This window comes from Phacochoerus africanus, chromosome 12, assembly GCF_016906955.1.
Source record: "Phacochoerus africanus isolate WHEZ1 chromosome 12, ROS_Pafr_v1, whole genome shotgun sequence".
In the NCBI taxonomy this organism is placed as follows: Eukaryota; Metazoa; Chordata; class Mammalia; order Artiodactyla; family Suidae; genus Phacochoerus; species Phacochoerus africanus.
In genome coordinates, this window is record NC_062555.1 from 139,674 (window position 1) to 155,706 (window position 16,033).

Genomic DNA, 16,033 nt, shown 5'->3' on the forward strand with positions numbered 1-16,033 from the left:
AGATCCAGAAATGGGTCTCTGGAGAGTTGTATTCCTCAACATTGAGAAAATGTGGAGAGGAAAAACAACTAAAATGATTTGAAACTTTTAACTCTTTGTGAACATAAGTAAACTGATTTTAACTAAGACATTTACAATCTGGTATCTAGCAGGAAACAAAAAAACAAAAACATTTTACCATCTATCAATTTCCTTTCATTTCTCCCATTGAAAGATAAAAGCAGCAAAATAAATGGCTCCAGAAAATCTTCCTTGAGTGGCTGAATTCATTTTAATGGGGTTCTCAGACTGCCCAGATCTCCAGATCCCTCTTTTTTGGCATTCTCCTGGTGATCTATGCTCTGAACTTAGCAGGAAACTTGGGCATTGTCACCCTCACCAGTGCTGACTCTCAACTTCAAACCCCCATGTAGATTTTCCTCTGGCATTTGGCTACCACAACCTTTGCAATTCTACCATCAATGCCTCTAAAATGATAGCTAACTTCTTGTTTACAAAGAAAACCGTATTTTACTATGGGTGTGCATCCCAGTTGGGTGGATTTTTAGTGTCTATTGTGGGTGAGATTTTCATGCTGGCTGCCATAGCCTATGACAACTACATGGCTATTTGCAAGCCCCTGCTCTATTTGGTGGTGGTTTCCCCACAGATCTGCCTTCTCCAGGTGTCCCTTATCCACCTCTAGGGTGGTCTGAACACCATCCTGATGGGCTTTTCCTGTGTGTTCTCTGTGTGGTTTTCCTCAAACAATATGATAAACATTTTTACTGTGATAATGTCCCTTTGTTATCCTTGTCCTGTTCTTATACTTACATTCCAGAAATGTCAGTGTTTCCCTTTCAGGGACCAACTTGTTTTTCTCTATGATTATAGTTCCAATGTCCTATTTCAACATCATCCTTGCCATTTTGAGGATACATTCATCAGAGGGGTGACAAAAAGACTTTTCCAGCTGTGCTTCTTACATGATGGCTGTCACTGTGTTCTATGGGACTCTTCTCTTCATGTATTTGCAACCAAGGACCAACCACTCCTTAGACACTGATAAGATGGCCTCAGTCTTCTACTCCCTAGTGATATCAATGCTGAACCTCCTCATTAAAGGCTTAAGGAACAAAGATGTCAAGAAGGCATTGAAAAGATTCCTGGATAACCCCTGTCAATCATTTAAATGAATGAAAAAATTAAATTATAGCTATCTTTATTTAAGAGTTTTATGTTAGCCTGCAAAGCAAAGGGGCAATGTTTTTTTTAAAAAATCAGTTATGAATTCTAATCATGGCTCAGTGATTAATGAATCCAACTAGGAACAATGAGGTTGTGGGTTCTATCCCTGGCCTCACTTAATGGGTTATGGATCTGGCATTTTCATGAGCTGTAGAGTAGGTCGCAGATGCAACTCAGATCCTGCATTGCTGTGGCTCTGGTGTAGGCCAGCAGCTACAGCTCTGATTGGACCCCTAGGCTAGGAACCTCCATATGCCCTAGGTGCAGCCCTAGAAAAGACAAAAAGACTAAAATAAAATAAAATGAAATAAAATATCAATTATATTCAATGAAAAAAGCATAATTTTCATACCAAATTTAAGCACCATGATTTTCCTGTAGGAAAATGCATTCATTGTTCAAAGAAAATGCACTAATATAAGTCATAAACAATAATTTTAAAGTAAACACATTTTAAAGTAATGTGTTTACAAATGAACTTATTTACAAAGCTGGATTTCCCATTGTGGTGCAGGAGAAACAAATCTGACTAGTATCCATGAGGATGTGTGTTCAATCCCTGGGCTCATTTAGTGGATTGGGGATCTGGCATTGCCATGTGTTGTGGTACATGTCACAGATGGGGCTCGGATCCTGAGTTGCTGTGGCTGTAGCTCCAATTTGACCACCAGCTTGGGAACTTCCATATGCCACAGGTGCAGCCTTAAAAATAAAGGAGACAAAAAATGAACTTATTTACCAAACAAAAATAGGCTCACAGAAGTAGGAAAAAGACTTATAGGAAAGAGAAGGGATAAATTAGGAGTTGAGGATTAAAATGCACACACTATGTAAAATAGATAACCACAAAGACCTATTCTATAGCACAGGAAACTATACTCAATATCTTATAATAAACTATAATGGAAATAACCTAAAATTATATATATATGTATATAAAATATGTATATATATATATATATAAAAAGAGAGAGAGTTAGTTTGCTATACACATCAAACTGACACAGCCTTGTAAATCAATTATATTTCAATAAAAACTATTTTTAGTATGTGAGTTAGTAGGGTTAGTAAAGGGTTTTCAGAATTGCTAAACATGGAAGAGAAAGCATTATAGCTTGTGATGGAAGAATGCACGCAGGAATCATTACTTGGATGGTTATCAAGAGTCAGGTAAATCATCTTCCTGGTCACTGATATCTTTTCTTCAACTGCTAAAGGTTTTATAATTTTTTGCCACATTTTACCCATCTGTTTATCAACATTTTTTGGACCTATTTTTGTCTTGTATTAAAATAAATTTACAGCACAGGAAAAGAAATAAACCTTTGTGGAAAATAAAAACTAAACATAAAATGATTAGATATACTTGAAAATAGGCCATGTGGCAAAACATACTGAAAAAATAAAAAAGATTATAAAAGGTAATCCTAGTTTTTCAGATCTCACACTTGGTATACACACACAAAGTAAAATTTGATATTAAACCAAATATGACATAGAAAATTTTACCTCCAAAGTCCCATATTTAAAATTATTATATAAAAGTAAATGTCTTTGTTATAAAATCAGAAAAAATAAATACTTCTTTTAGCCATTTTAGTGAATTTTTTTTGGATTGAAATATTTTTACAAATACACAAAAATTTCAGATCTCCAAATGACAAAGCTCTCACTGCAATAAATGAAAAAAATAAGTCATTTCATGACTTGTATGACTGTACACATAAAATGCTACTGACATACAGTGCAGTGGGGGAGAATAAGCATGCTTTTGGTGGTATAGAAAACATCTAAATGTAAATAATTAATGACATTTTCAGAGAAGTCAGAAATAAGTCAAATACAGGAACCATGAGACTTAGGTTCATGAGTTAAATTCTAACATTAGTTACAAATAAACAGTATAGTTGAGAACAGAAGAGTCACACATATGATGGAAATTTCTGGTCTTCAGGGACAACATCAGAAATAACTTGATAGCATTAGCCTATAGGATTTTTATGTTGAAGTATTTATAAATATATAAAAGTACATAGTGTATAGTTTCATTTTATGTTTGTCTGTTTGTTTTTACTTTATTATTGTTGTCTTTGCCTTCACCAGCTTAGGCACTTGCAATTAGAAATGTACAGTCCCCAGAAGCAAATGATCCTCTTAGGTGCAGAATTGGAGTAGCAAGATTGAAGTCACACTTGCATTGCTATAAATCCTCTATATTTTGTTTATTTTTATTTGTTAATTTAACTTTATTGGAGTATGGTTGACTCAGAATATTGTATTAATTTGAGGTTTAGAGCAAAATGAATCAGACACACATATAAATATACCCATTCTTTTTTCTCCATATAGGTTATTACAAACTATTAAGTAGATTTTCCTGTGCTGTATAGTAGGTTCTCATTAATCATCTGTTTTATATAGTAGTGTCAATATGTTTTTCCTGCCCTCCTAATTCTTCCCTTCTTCCTATAATTTCACTTCTGGTGACAACAAGATTGGTTTTGAAATCTGTGAATTTGATTTTGTTTTATAAATAAGTTCTTTTGTTCCATTTTTAAATTAGATTTCACATAGATGGTATATATGATATTTGTCTTTCCCTGTATGAGCCACTTCAGTATGATAATCTCAAGGTTCATCCATGTCCTCCATATTTTTTAAATTAATTAAAGAATGAAAGCTGTAGTGTTTTAATTTGGCTCACATATATTTTTTTTCTAAAAATTATTATGTTGTCCCTTGTATTAATTTCCTAGTGTTTCTGAAATAAAAAAAAATACCTCAGTGGTTTGAAACAACAACTTCTAACCCCAAAGTTCTGGAAGGTAGAAGTTCAAAATGAGTCTTGCTGAGCTAAAGTCAAGGTATCAGGAGGTTGTATGCATTTCAGGATATGAGGGAAAACAAATTGTTTTCTTTCCTTTCCTAGAGGCTGCCCAAAACATATGCCTGGTGTCCTCTTCCATCCAGCAAGTCCATCATTCTGACCTCTGCTTTCACTAGCACATATTCCTTTCTAATTCCTCCTCTCTTGTGTCCTTTTCTCCTTTGTTATTACATTGGACCCACTCAGATAAACCAGGGTAGCCCCTCCATCTCAAGGTCCTTAACTCAATCTCATCAGCAAATAACTTTCTCTTCTATGGCAACATGTTCACAGATTCTGGGGATTCAGACCTAGGGATCTTTGGAAGGCTGGGGGGGAGGGGTTGTGACTCTGTCTAAAACATCAATATCTATATTGGCATATTTTGTGAAATTGGACAATTTAAAATCTTGCACCTCTCATCAGTTCTCAATAAGATAGTCTCACCAAATCTTATGAACTGTATACCCTTTCTGCATTACTTAGTTACAAAATATGTTCTAAAAAAACAATACACAAAGCCTCCTTTGAAGGAAAGATAAACAAGAAGTATGTGGTTTAAAGTTTACAAATGTATTACACACATGGACACGTGCTCACAAATCACTTATCCATTTATCAGAAATGATGAAATGACTCCATCAGGCAATCACAAAGACACATCATCCAATCATCTGTTCTCAATGAGGTAAAATATAAAAAATAATTTATATGTCAGGTCTCATCTCCTATTGTTCAAAGCTCATCCTCTGGGGCATAAAGCCACCTATACTTTCAGGTTATGCCTAGCTGAGACCTCAGGTCAATCCATGGTCTTTGTGTACAAATAATGAGTTAGGAGAGATTTACAACAGCAACCACAGGGGCCTCTCATTCTGTACCAGCAGAAGAGACATTAAGAAGCTTATCCCAACTTCACATGGTAGGGATTTCCTAGACAGAAAACACTGTAAGTATGTTCATCTTGGGTGAAACACTGAACCATTTTAAGATCATGAAATAAGAAAATCATTTGAGGAGTTCCTGTCATGGCTCAGTGGTTAATGAATCCTACTTGGAACCATTAAGTTGTGGGTTCAACCACTGGCTTCATGCAGTTAAGGATCATGGATTGCCTTGAGCTCTGGTGTAGGTTGCAGACACAGCTCAGATCCCATGTTGCTTTAGCTCTGTCATAATTCAGCTGCTATTATACCCCTAGCCTGGGAACCTCCATATGCCACAGGTGTGGCCCTAGAAAAAACAAAATAAATAAATAAACAAATAAATAAATAAATAAACAAGAAAAAGAAAAGTCATTTCCCCAATTTTGAACAATAAATGCCATTTTACAAATTTAAATCCCAAATCTTACTGATATACCCTGCTTTTTTTTCACAGCATTTCCCTTTCTTTTGAAGGATAGGAATCAAATATCTCAATATTTTACATACATCTTAAAACACTCTGGTTTAAACAAACAAACAGAAAATGCTCATACTACATCCATATCCAAAAAGAAAACAGAAATTGGCACAATTCAGAATTTTAAATTCAAAAGTAAAATTTAGGAGTTTTATGGTTTCCAGTGGAGATTTCCTTATCCCTTGGTCAGAATAGATTACAAATGATCAAAAAAAAAAGAAAAAAGAAATATACTCTGGAAACAGATCATGGACATGGAGAACAGACTTGTAGTTGTCAGGGGGAGGGATGAGGAAGTGGGATGATGAACAGGGAGTTGGGGTTGATAGATGCAAAATATTACATTTGGAATGGATAAGCATTGAGGTCCTACTGTTACAGCACAGGGAACTATAATGAATCACTTATGTGAAAACATTATGGAAGATAGTATATGCATATATATATACGCATATGTATGACTAGTGTGCTTTGCTCTACAGCAGAAACTGATGGAACATTGTGGATAAACTATACTTTAATAATTTTTGAAAAGAAAAATACTTTGCAAAAGGTCTATTCTAGCTATGTTTTGTTTGAGCAGTTAATGTCCTCACACTGGAAGTCTTCAAGAATTATCTCCATTTGTTTACATTGTCATAGGTCATATCTGCCATTGCTGCTTACTAAAAGGTATTTTCACAAGCCATTTCCATGGAAATGAAAAAAGCCTATTCAAAGAAATCATGCAAAAAATGTAGGATGAACTGAAAGTTCGAAATGTGGGTAGAAGGAATAAAAACAAAGATTTGATGATCAGCCAGTCTGCCTCTGTTACAGGGTGTGTGTGTGTGCAGTTTTTCGTGTCACTTCAGTAACTATTTCATCAGCATTATCCAACATTGTCAATATCCTCACTGCTAGAGATGTTTGGATATTGTTAGATGCAAACTATGACATTTAGAATGGATAAGCAATGAAATCCTACTGTACAGCAAAGGGAAGTGTATCCAATCCCTTGGCATAGAACATGATGGAAGATAGTATGAGAAAAAGAATGACTGGGTCAATATGCTGTACAACATAAACTGACACAACAATGTAAATCAACTATTTTAATAAAATTTTTGAAAAACCTATATTAAAATTATGTGTTCATCTGTCTCCATTTTATTTTTTTTAACTTTTTTGTTGACATGGATTGTGCTGAGTACATTGTTCTATTCCAAAATTAAGACCAGCATTTGGATTAATTTTTAAAATAATGGATTAAGTAAAACAATGTTAGCCCTATATGGTTAAATCTGATCCATTTATTTATTGCAATCCCTTATCATATGTAAAAACAGTACATGGTTATTAGTTTTATGTGTAGAGTATGAAATTCTTGTGTACTGATGATGGAATATATATTGATAAAAAATCTTGATATAGATCCATATTTATTTAAATAATTTTATTATTTTTCTCATATAAAGGGTCCATTCCATGAGATGTATCACAGAAGGGTTAATATATCTGTTGGTGGGGACAAGACATACAAAAGTATTAATTGTGGGGACATATGCAGAAATAGAGTTGGTAACTCACTGAATGCCTATTACTATGGGCAAAATTATATATTAAATGAGGGGAGACTCAGCTTAGAGTAGTTTTATGAAACAGAAGATAGTAACATATTGGTGTGTATGTAGTACAATAGATGTGCTTCCAAAACAGTGTTGAATGAGAACCTTTAGGTATTAAAGTGAGTTATATAACAACATGAGATGAGCACACATTAAACCATACACTATATTTCCATCATATGGCTATATTCCTTTTTAAGAACATTCATCAACTTTAATATAGGAGGTAACTGCATGAGGAAGTGAAAATGAAGAGAGGATGGAAAATGAGTGCTGGGGATGATTATGCAGTATGGAATCAAGGAATAATTAACTCAATTTAGTCTCTTAGGTTAAAAAATAAAGTTAGATACATATTCAGAGTTTATATTCCTTCTGAATCTTTCCAAAAACTAAAGGGAATATTTAAAGTGGTTTATTTTTATGTTCAGACATAATAGTTGGGAAGAAGCCAATGTGGAAAACACTGAATATTGAAGTAATGTGTGGGTGATTAAATCATCTATCCAACAAATAATAAACTTAAATCCAGATGTTCAAGGGAGTACAGTAAAACTAATAACAAAAGAAAGCAGGTGGATCACATTTTAAAAAATTTTGATTCCCACACCAACATGTCTGCTTCCAGGAGGCGATCACTTTTAATCCCCAGTATTTAAAATCCACATTGCTAAGTTTCCCTGAATCCTGGATCCCATATTCCTCCCATCTTCAGTTGGGTCTGACACCAAGAAACAAAATTTCCTTAACCAGCAGCCACGTGGTTAAGATTTCCTGTGGCTCTCTTCTGCAGTGCGACACACAAAGTGGAATAATTAGTGTAATAATCAGTTTAATGTTGAATTAAGCTCTTTTGCCCCAGATGCCTCTTTATCCCCTGTGTTTACGCAGACAGTAGTCAAGAGTGATGCCTTCATATTTTATTGTTTACTAATACAGAAACTGTAGGGTGCATTTCATTGCAGATAAAGAGAAGCCTGAATATTTGCTGTTAATAAGCAGAGAGGTGGCTTGGCACTCCAGGAGAGCATTTTCTGGCTGAAATGTCAGGATTCTGATTCCCCAACTCAACTAGATCATGAAGGTAACACTTTGCCCACTATAGGAGATAGTCACAGGATTTGCTGAGTGTGTACACACCAGTATAAAACTACTTGAAACTTCCAAACCAGGTTCAAGCTGTGCAGCAGCTGTTTGGGTTAGAGAGCAAGGTGGTCAGTCCTTCATGTGCCCAGATGATTCGCCAGTTTTTCATGGTGGTGGAAAGCATAGCATGTGAAAGTTTTCAAGGTCAAGGCACAGCCAGGGCATGGGAGGCAGCCAGTTCAGTGAGTAGGCTGGGCCTGGGGCCTCACATTTCTCAGGGGCACAGCATATGCAGAAATAGAGTTGGTAACTCACTGAACAGATGCCTGGAGAGCAGACCCAGAGCATGCTCAGTCCAGTGCTTCTCCCTTTTTGTGCCACCAGTTTAGTTTGGGTTTGGTGTGGCTCTCTGCTCTAGGCATCCCACCATCTATTCCCAACTCCTAGGCTTTTGTTTAACATTAACCTAGAGAACTCTTGAAGAATTGCATCTTTCAAAGTACTTTGTGCTTTTAGAGACTTCATGAGATTCAAAATGGAAATTGCCTGGAGAGCACTCCTGACCAAGGAAAGTAAATTACTCCATCTCCATGGGCAAGTTTGTGGGGTAGCCCCAACTTCAGGATCTTGTTACATAGTCATGGGCTTTGGAACATTAGGCTTGACATGAGCTGCAGGATGTAGGGGGAAAAAGCAGGGGTGAGATCAAACCTCATGTCTATTTATTTATTTGAGACAGAGTGGCTTGGGGGTTTGTGCTTTATCTCAGCTTGAAAGCAGGCCTCTGTGTCCCTTCAAGTTGCTTGCCAGGTGGCCAGGGAAGCTCTGTGCATGGCAAAACACTATTGCAGGTAACAGGCACCATTCTGACCCACTATGGTGCAAATAATACTAGCCAGCTATCCCCCATGCCACATCAGAAAGGAATGATTTTATCACAGCCCCAGAGCAAGCTCTCGAAAGAAGAGCTTCTTCTTGAAAGAAGCCTGGGTTCATTTGAGGTCTACATAATGATTAAATATACATGCTATGTATAATCGGGATTAATTTTGATTCTTCTGGCAGGAAATTGTAGTTTATATCTCCCCACCTCCCACATAAATATATTATTTTACCCAAACTTTAATAAAAAAAGAAATTTCCTCAATATGGAAATCAAAGTAACCCTGAATAGTTAACAAAGGTCAGTGACATAATTTCCTATTCTCTGAGCCTTTCAGAATAAACATGAAATTACATTCAAGTTCCAAGGGCACTCTCTCCAAGGGGAGAGACACTCATAAACTCCTCTGACTGCAGTCAGACTAGTAATCACATAGGGGAATAAGAAGGAATTTCTTGATTTAGGTGAGCAGATGGCACTGATTAACATAATTACTAGAATAGCTCCAGTGACAACTATCGACCTTTCTTCAATTTGAAATTATAGATATAATGTTTAGTCACCAATGCCTGACTCAACACACTATACCATGAATGTGCATTATCTTTTCATAATTATCATTTCTGCAGAAAGAATATGTTTTTACCACTGTTATTGTGTTCTTTGAAGGGAGTAAACAACTTTATATCTACACCTTATAATTTAAATGTTGGGATGCTACATCATAAACATTCTGAAGTAAGAGTAAGCATTTCATTAAACCTCCATCTAGGATCTTGGCTAAGCACAGATGCTAATCATCAGACCAGAGTTATTGATACCATGTCTATTCCCCAGACAGAAATAGTTTCTGATAGGGCTTTTGTGTTATTCAGGAACATGACTTTACCATTATTTCTTATCATCAAGCATCTATAAAGTTTTATTTGTGCTGTAGATATAACATCATATAAGAGACTGGATTGTCAGAGTATAAATTCCCCAAAGAAAAGACTGAGTCAAGCATGATATAGCATTTACTTGGTATACACTTATTAGGTAAATGATTCTAGGATATATATGGATATACATATTGATAATATAGTTGATATATAATATTTATTTGATAAAATATTTGAGGAAGCAAAAATGAGGGAATGGGGAGTATGATAATGATAAGGAAGAAAGTTAATAGAGTTTTCAAAAAACAGTAAATTACTGCCATATTTTTAAAGTTTTATTGGGGTATAGTTAATTTAAAATGTGATAATTTCTGCTGTACAACAAAGTGATTCAGTTATACATGTACACACATTTATTCTATTTAAGGTCCTTTTTCCAATATAAATTATCACAGGATATTGGGTAGAGCTGCCTGTGCTATACAACAGATCCCCATTGGCAAGTTATTCCATATACTACAGTATGCATGTGCCAGTCCAAAAACCCTAGTCCCTTCCCAGCCCCAGTAGTCCACTTTGGTAACCATATGTTTGCTTTCAAAGTCCGTGTGTCTTCTTCTGTTCTTCAAATAAGTTCATTTGTATAATTTATTTTAGATTCCACATGGAAGTGATACTTATGATGTTTGTCTTTCACTTTCTAACTTCACATAGTACAATCATCTCCATGTCCATTCATGGTGATGCAAAGGGCATTATTTCATTCTTTTTTATGGCTGATACCCCATTGTATACATGTACTACATCATCTGTATGCAGCTAAGTTCCAATCAACTTAAGATGTTCTAAAGTTTTCCTTTAAGTGTCTACTAAGAATTGTCCAAATGAAGGCTATAGAGTTGGGGTTTTTATCCCTTGAGTTCTATGCTTTCTTATTTGGGAACTGTTCATAACATATTAGATCTCAGGCACTTCCAAATCACTTTGAGTATGGTCTGAGGAAGATATCAAGATCCTTCAACCTCAGGAAAAGAAGCCAGACCCTTGAAATGGGAAGTTACCAGCATGTCAGCATCATTGTAGGTCAAGTCAGAGGTGACCCAGCATGACAAAGAATGTGAAATATATTTGTCTGCTACAGTGATATCTGCATTAGTAAGTTGATGGCAAAGACAAAATAATACAAATTAGACTTTTAAAAGAAAATTATTGCGAATTCCCACTGTGGCTCAGTGAGTTAAGCACCCAACTAGTGTCTGTGAGGATATGGGTTCAGTCCTGAGCCTTGCTCAGTGGGTTAAGGATCCAGTGTTGCTGCAAATTGCAGCATAGTTTGCAGATATAGCTTAGATTTTGTGTTGCTGTGGCTGTGGCATAGGCAGGCAGCTGAAGATCTGATTTGATTCCTAGCCTTAGCTCTTCCATATGCTGTAGGTGAAGCCCTGAAAAAGAAAAAAAATCTCTGAGAAGCTGCCATCTCCTCCTCTTCTTCCTCCTACTCTTGACCATTTTCTCATCAATATTATTCTGAGGAACCACATCAGCATTTCAAAGGCCTCAGCACAGCTACTTCCGCTGCTCCTATCACGAACCACAGGCAGAAGGACCTTGAAATGCTGTAAAGGTCCTCTTCTACCCTTTGTCTCAAGAGAGATTCAGGAAAAATCACCTCCTGTATGGAGACCAAACTCTGAACTTATTCTTTCCTGTTTATATGTGTTGTCTCCTCATATGGGTATAAGAATATTCTGCTAACATGGAGCATGTGGACTGCACTGACTTGGCCCCTCCAAACTTATGTAACAGAAGACTGCATTGTCTTTTCTTGACCTCCAAAATAGAATTTTGACTTATGTTAACATGTCCACCACACAACAACAAAATGATGGCTTTGCCCATACCATCTTTGCTTTTTTTTTTAATAAAGATAGTGAGGTTAAAGTCTTGCAAATATCTCCTAATATATTTACAGTGGTGCCAAAACAGTCTAAATTCAATGTCATTAAAGGGTTGAAGAAGCTCAGTTCTTGGAAGAATTATTAATATACTTAATGCATTATACTTTTAGTATTGGTGAAATTGCCATGCCTGAAACACCCCATAATCTAGCCTAGGGCATTTCCTTTCCTATTTCATACTGTACCTAAGTGCATTGAGGGTCATTTTCTCCTTAATATCTTGTTTTTCATGTTACAAATTGCACATATCACAAGTGAATAGGAAAATCTACTCTTTTGAAGGGTAGGAAGAGAGGGCAGATGACCTTCCCACATGTCTCTACAGACAGATACCAGTTATATGACGGAGGTAAAACACAAACTGTTACTCAGCTCCTAGAATTTTGCCTGCATGTTTGAGAATCTAGCATAATGAGAACTTATTATAATGATGAAGTTCAGTTTAAAAAAAATCTTCAAGAGGAGTTCCCTGGTGCTCCAATATTTAGGATTTAGTGCTTTCATAGCTGCAACTCAGGTTTGATTTCTGGTCTTGGAACAGAGATCCCACATCATACAGTTGCCAAAAAAATGCTGTGTATTTTACAAAATAAGGAATGGAAACATATGTAAGAACCAGTGGCTTTATTAGCTGTGTTGGATAAGAGAAATATGGATATTTGCACTTTTAAGTAATTTTAAAATAGTATATGTTTACATATACGGATCTGCTGATATCTTCCTTGTTTGGTTGGTGCTAATGAATGTGTATTTTTACTTTTTGGTAAAACATTGTTAATATTGTGAATAGGATTTTGGAAAGAGTAAATCATGAATGGCAGACTTAATCTTGCAATTCCTCTTGAATTTAAATTCTGATGTTCTTGAAATTTAAATTTAGTTAGTGATCTCCAGAAGTTCTAGTTTTTAAGACTATGAATTTAAACATTATATTTTTACATTAAGTTCTTGACCAGTATATGGGTGGACTAAACCTTCAACTTTGTCGTTTTCTATAGGGATAATCATTTTCTCCAACTCCATTTACTGAATGGATAATATTGTCTTCATTGTCCTGATGTACAACCTCTCTCATATAACACAGTTGTATACAGTCATGAGTCTTTTCTGAGTTCTCTATTCTGTTCCACTGATATATGTGCTCACCTTGTACCAATGCTACATTGTCTAAAAATCACTAGCTGTTTAAGTTTTAATAGCTGGTAGTGCCAATCTTTTCAAAAGTGTCTAAATTATTCTACATATTTCGCATCTTCTAAATACATTTTAAGTTGGTGTCAAATTCCCCAAAGAAGTTTTTTTTAATTTTTTTTTTTAATTTATTTTTTTCTGCTGTACAGTATGGGGACCAAGTTACACTTACATGTATACATTTTTTCCTCCATTTGTTCTGTTGTGGTATAAGCATATAGACATTGTTGTCAATGCTACACAGCAGGATCTCGTACATCCATTCTAAGAGCAATAGTTTGCATTCCATATCCCCACACCCCCGATCCCTCCCACTCCCTCTCTCTCCCACCAGGCAGCCACAAGTATATTCTCCAAGTCCATGATTTTCTTTTCTGAGGAGATGTTCATTTGTGCTGTATATTAGATTCCAGTTATAAGTGATATCATAGGGTATTTGTCTTTGTCTTTCTGGCTCATTTTACTCAGGATGAGAGTCTCTAGTTCCATCCATGTTACTGCAAATGGCATTATGTCATTCTTTTTTATGGCTGAGTAGTATTCCATTGTGTATATATACCACTTCTTCCGAATCCAATCATCTGTCAATGGATGTTTGGGTTGTTTCTATGTCTTGGCTATTGTGAATAGTGCTGCAATGAACATGCTGGTGCATGTTTCTTTTGTAAAGAAAACTTTTGTCTGGATATATGCCCAAGAGTGGGATTGTGGAGTCATATGGAAGTTCTATGTATAGATTTCTAAGGTATCTCCAAACTGTTCTCCATAGTGGCTGTACCATATTACATTCCCATCAACAGTGCAGGAGGGTTCCCTTTTCTCCACACCCCATCCAGCATTTGTTATTTGTGGAGTTATTAACGATGGCCATTCTGACTGGTGTGAGGTGGTATCTCATGGTAGTTTTGATTTGCATTTTTCTTATAATCAGGGATGTTGAGCATTTTTTCAACCCTGACACCTAGGGTCCATTAATCTTTTAAAAAGGAGGCAAGAGCATGATATGGGAAAAAGAAAGTCTATTCAGCAAGCATTGCTGGGAAACCTGGACAGCTGCATGCAAAGCAATGAAGTTAGAACACACCTTCACACCATGCACGAAAATAAACTCAAAATGGCTTCAAGCCTTAAATATACGACAGGGCACCATCAAACTCCTAGAAAAGAACATAGGAAAAACACTCTCTGACATCAACTTCATGAATATTTTCTCAGGTCAGTCTCCCAAGGCAACAGAAATAAGAGCAAAAATAAACCAATGGGACCTAATCAAACTGACAAGTTTTGCACAGCAAAGGAAACCCAAAAGAAACCAAAAAGACAGCTTACAGAATGGGAGAAAATAGTTTCAAATGATGCAATAGGACAAGGGCATAATCTCTGGAATATACAAGAAATGTATACAACTCAATGGCAAAAAAGCCAATCAACCAATGGAAAAATGGGCAAAAGACCTGAATATACTGTTCTCCAAGGAAGATATACAGATGGCCGACAATCACATGAAAAAACACCCAATGAGGTTTTAATTGGAAAGACATTAAGCAAATAAATTAATTTCAGCAGAAATTACATCTTTATAACATCTAGTTGTGCAATCCAAGAACTTAGTATATCTATCAACTTACTTATTCCTTCTGTCATGTTTTTCAATAATGTTTTAACTTTTTTTCCCCTTTTACAAGTGTTCAATTTAGTTTTTATGCATTATTCTATCATTATGGAATTTCCATTATATTCTTTTCTTTTCTTTCATTTGCTTTTTAGGACCACATCCATGGCATATGGAGGTTCAGAAGCTAAGGGTTGAATTGGAGCTACAGCTTCCAGCCTACACCAGAGACTCAGCAATGCAGGATCTAAACATCTATGACCTACACCACAGCTCATGGCAATGCAAGATCCCAACCCACTGAGTGAGGTCAGGGATCCAACCTGTGTCCTCATGGATCTTAGTCAGTTTTGTTAACTGCTGACCCATGAAGGGAACTCCCTGTATAGTTATTTTTCATAAAAGTTTGGAAGCACCCAACTTTTAAAAAAATTGAAGGAAAGAAGAGTAAAGAAAGTAGAGTAAGAGATAATGTGATCCTTAACTTAAAATGTGTTCATTCAAAACATGGGATGTAGCCCTGCTAGAAGATGAATCAAAGGCATAAGAATAGCTTTCAAATAAAAATATAGTAAATATTCCCTATTTCTATGAATGTCATGTCCAGTTGAATTAATCTGGATCAAATAATCTGTTTTCCTGTCCAAGTATATTTAATAAAGTAAAATTTGAATACTTCAAGTGAATCATGCAATATGTAGCTCCTCTTGTTTCTTATTATTGTCTCTCTTTTTTCATTTTTATACTTCATACATTGATATATTATCCAGCACCTGAGGCATTTGAAATAGCATTCTATACTTTATTTTTTAAAATGCTGGTTTATTTATGTATTTATTTATTTATTTCCTATTATATTCTATTTTTTATTTCCCTAATACATTAGTTTTTTTCTACTGTACATCATGGTGACCCATTTACACATACATGTATACATTCTTTTTTCTCACATTATCATGATCCTATACTTTAGAGTGATGTTTCTGTGTTGTTAGATAAGAACATTCATAATAGTTTACTGGATGATTTTGTATGGTACATTAGCAGATATGTTCTAATATGTTTTTTTTCATAAAATATGCTAGGAAAACATAACTATGGTGTTAAATCCATCATTTCAGTGATACTGTGTTAGAGTCACAGCAAGTGTTGGAATGCTTACCTATGGTTCTTTTTAAGGTTGAATTAATTATATATATAAGGCTTATTTGATATGCAACACAGGCAAAACATCAGAAACTTCAAAAATCAGCACACTGTGCTGGAACTCATATAAACTCTTCTAGAGGAAGTGAAATATATTTCTGTGCAATAAAGT

The 16,033-nt window shown here is 35.5% G+C and overlaps 1 pseudogene; it reads left to right on the forward strand.

The window, feature by feature from the left end:
• Positions 1-232: 232 nt before the first annotated feature.
• On the forward strand, positions 233-1,175 carry LOC125112353 (olfactory receptor 8J2-like; annotated as a pseudogene).
• The last annotated feature ends 14,858 nt before the right edge of the window (positions 1,176-16,033 follow it).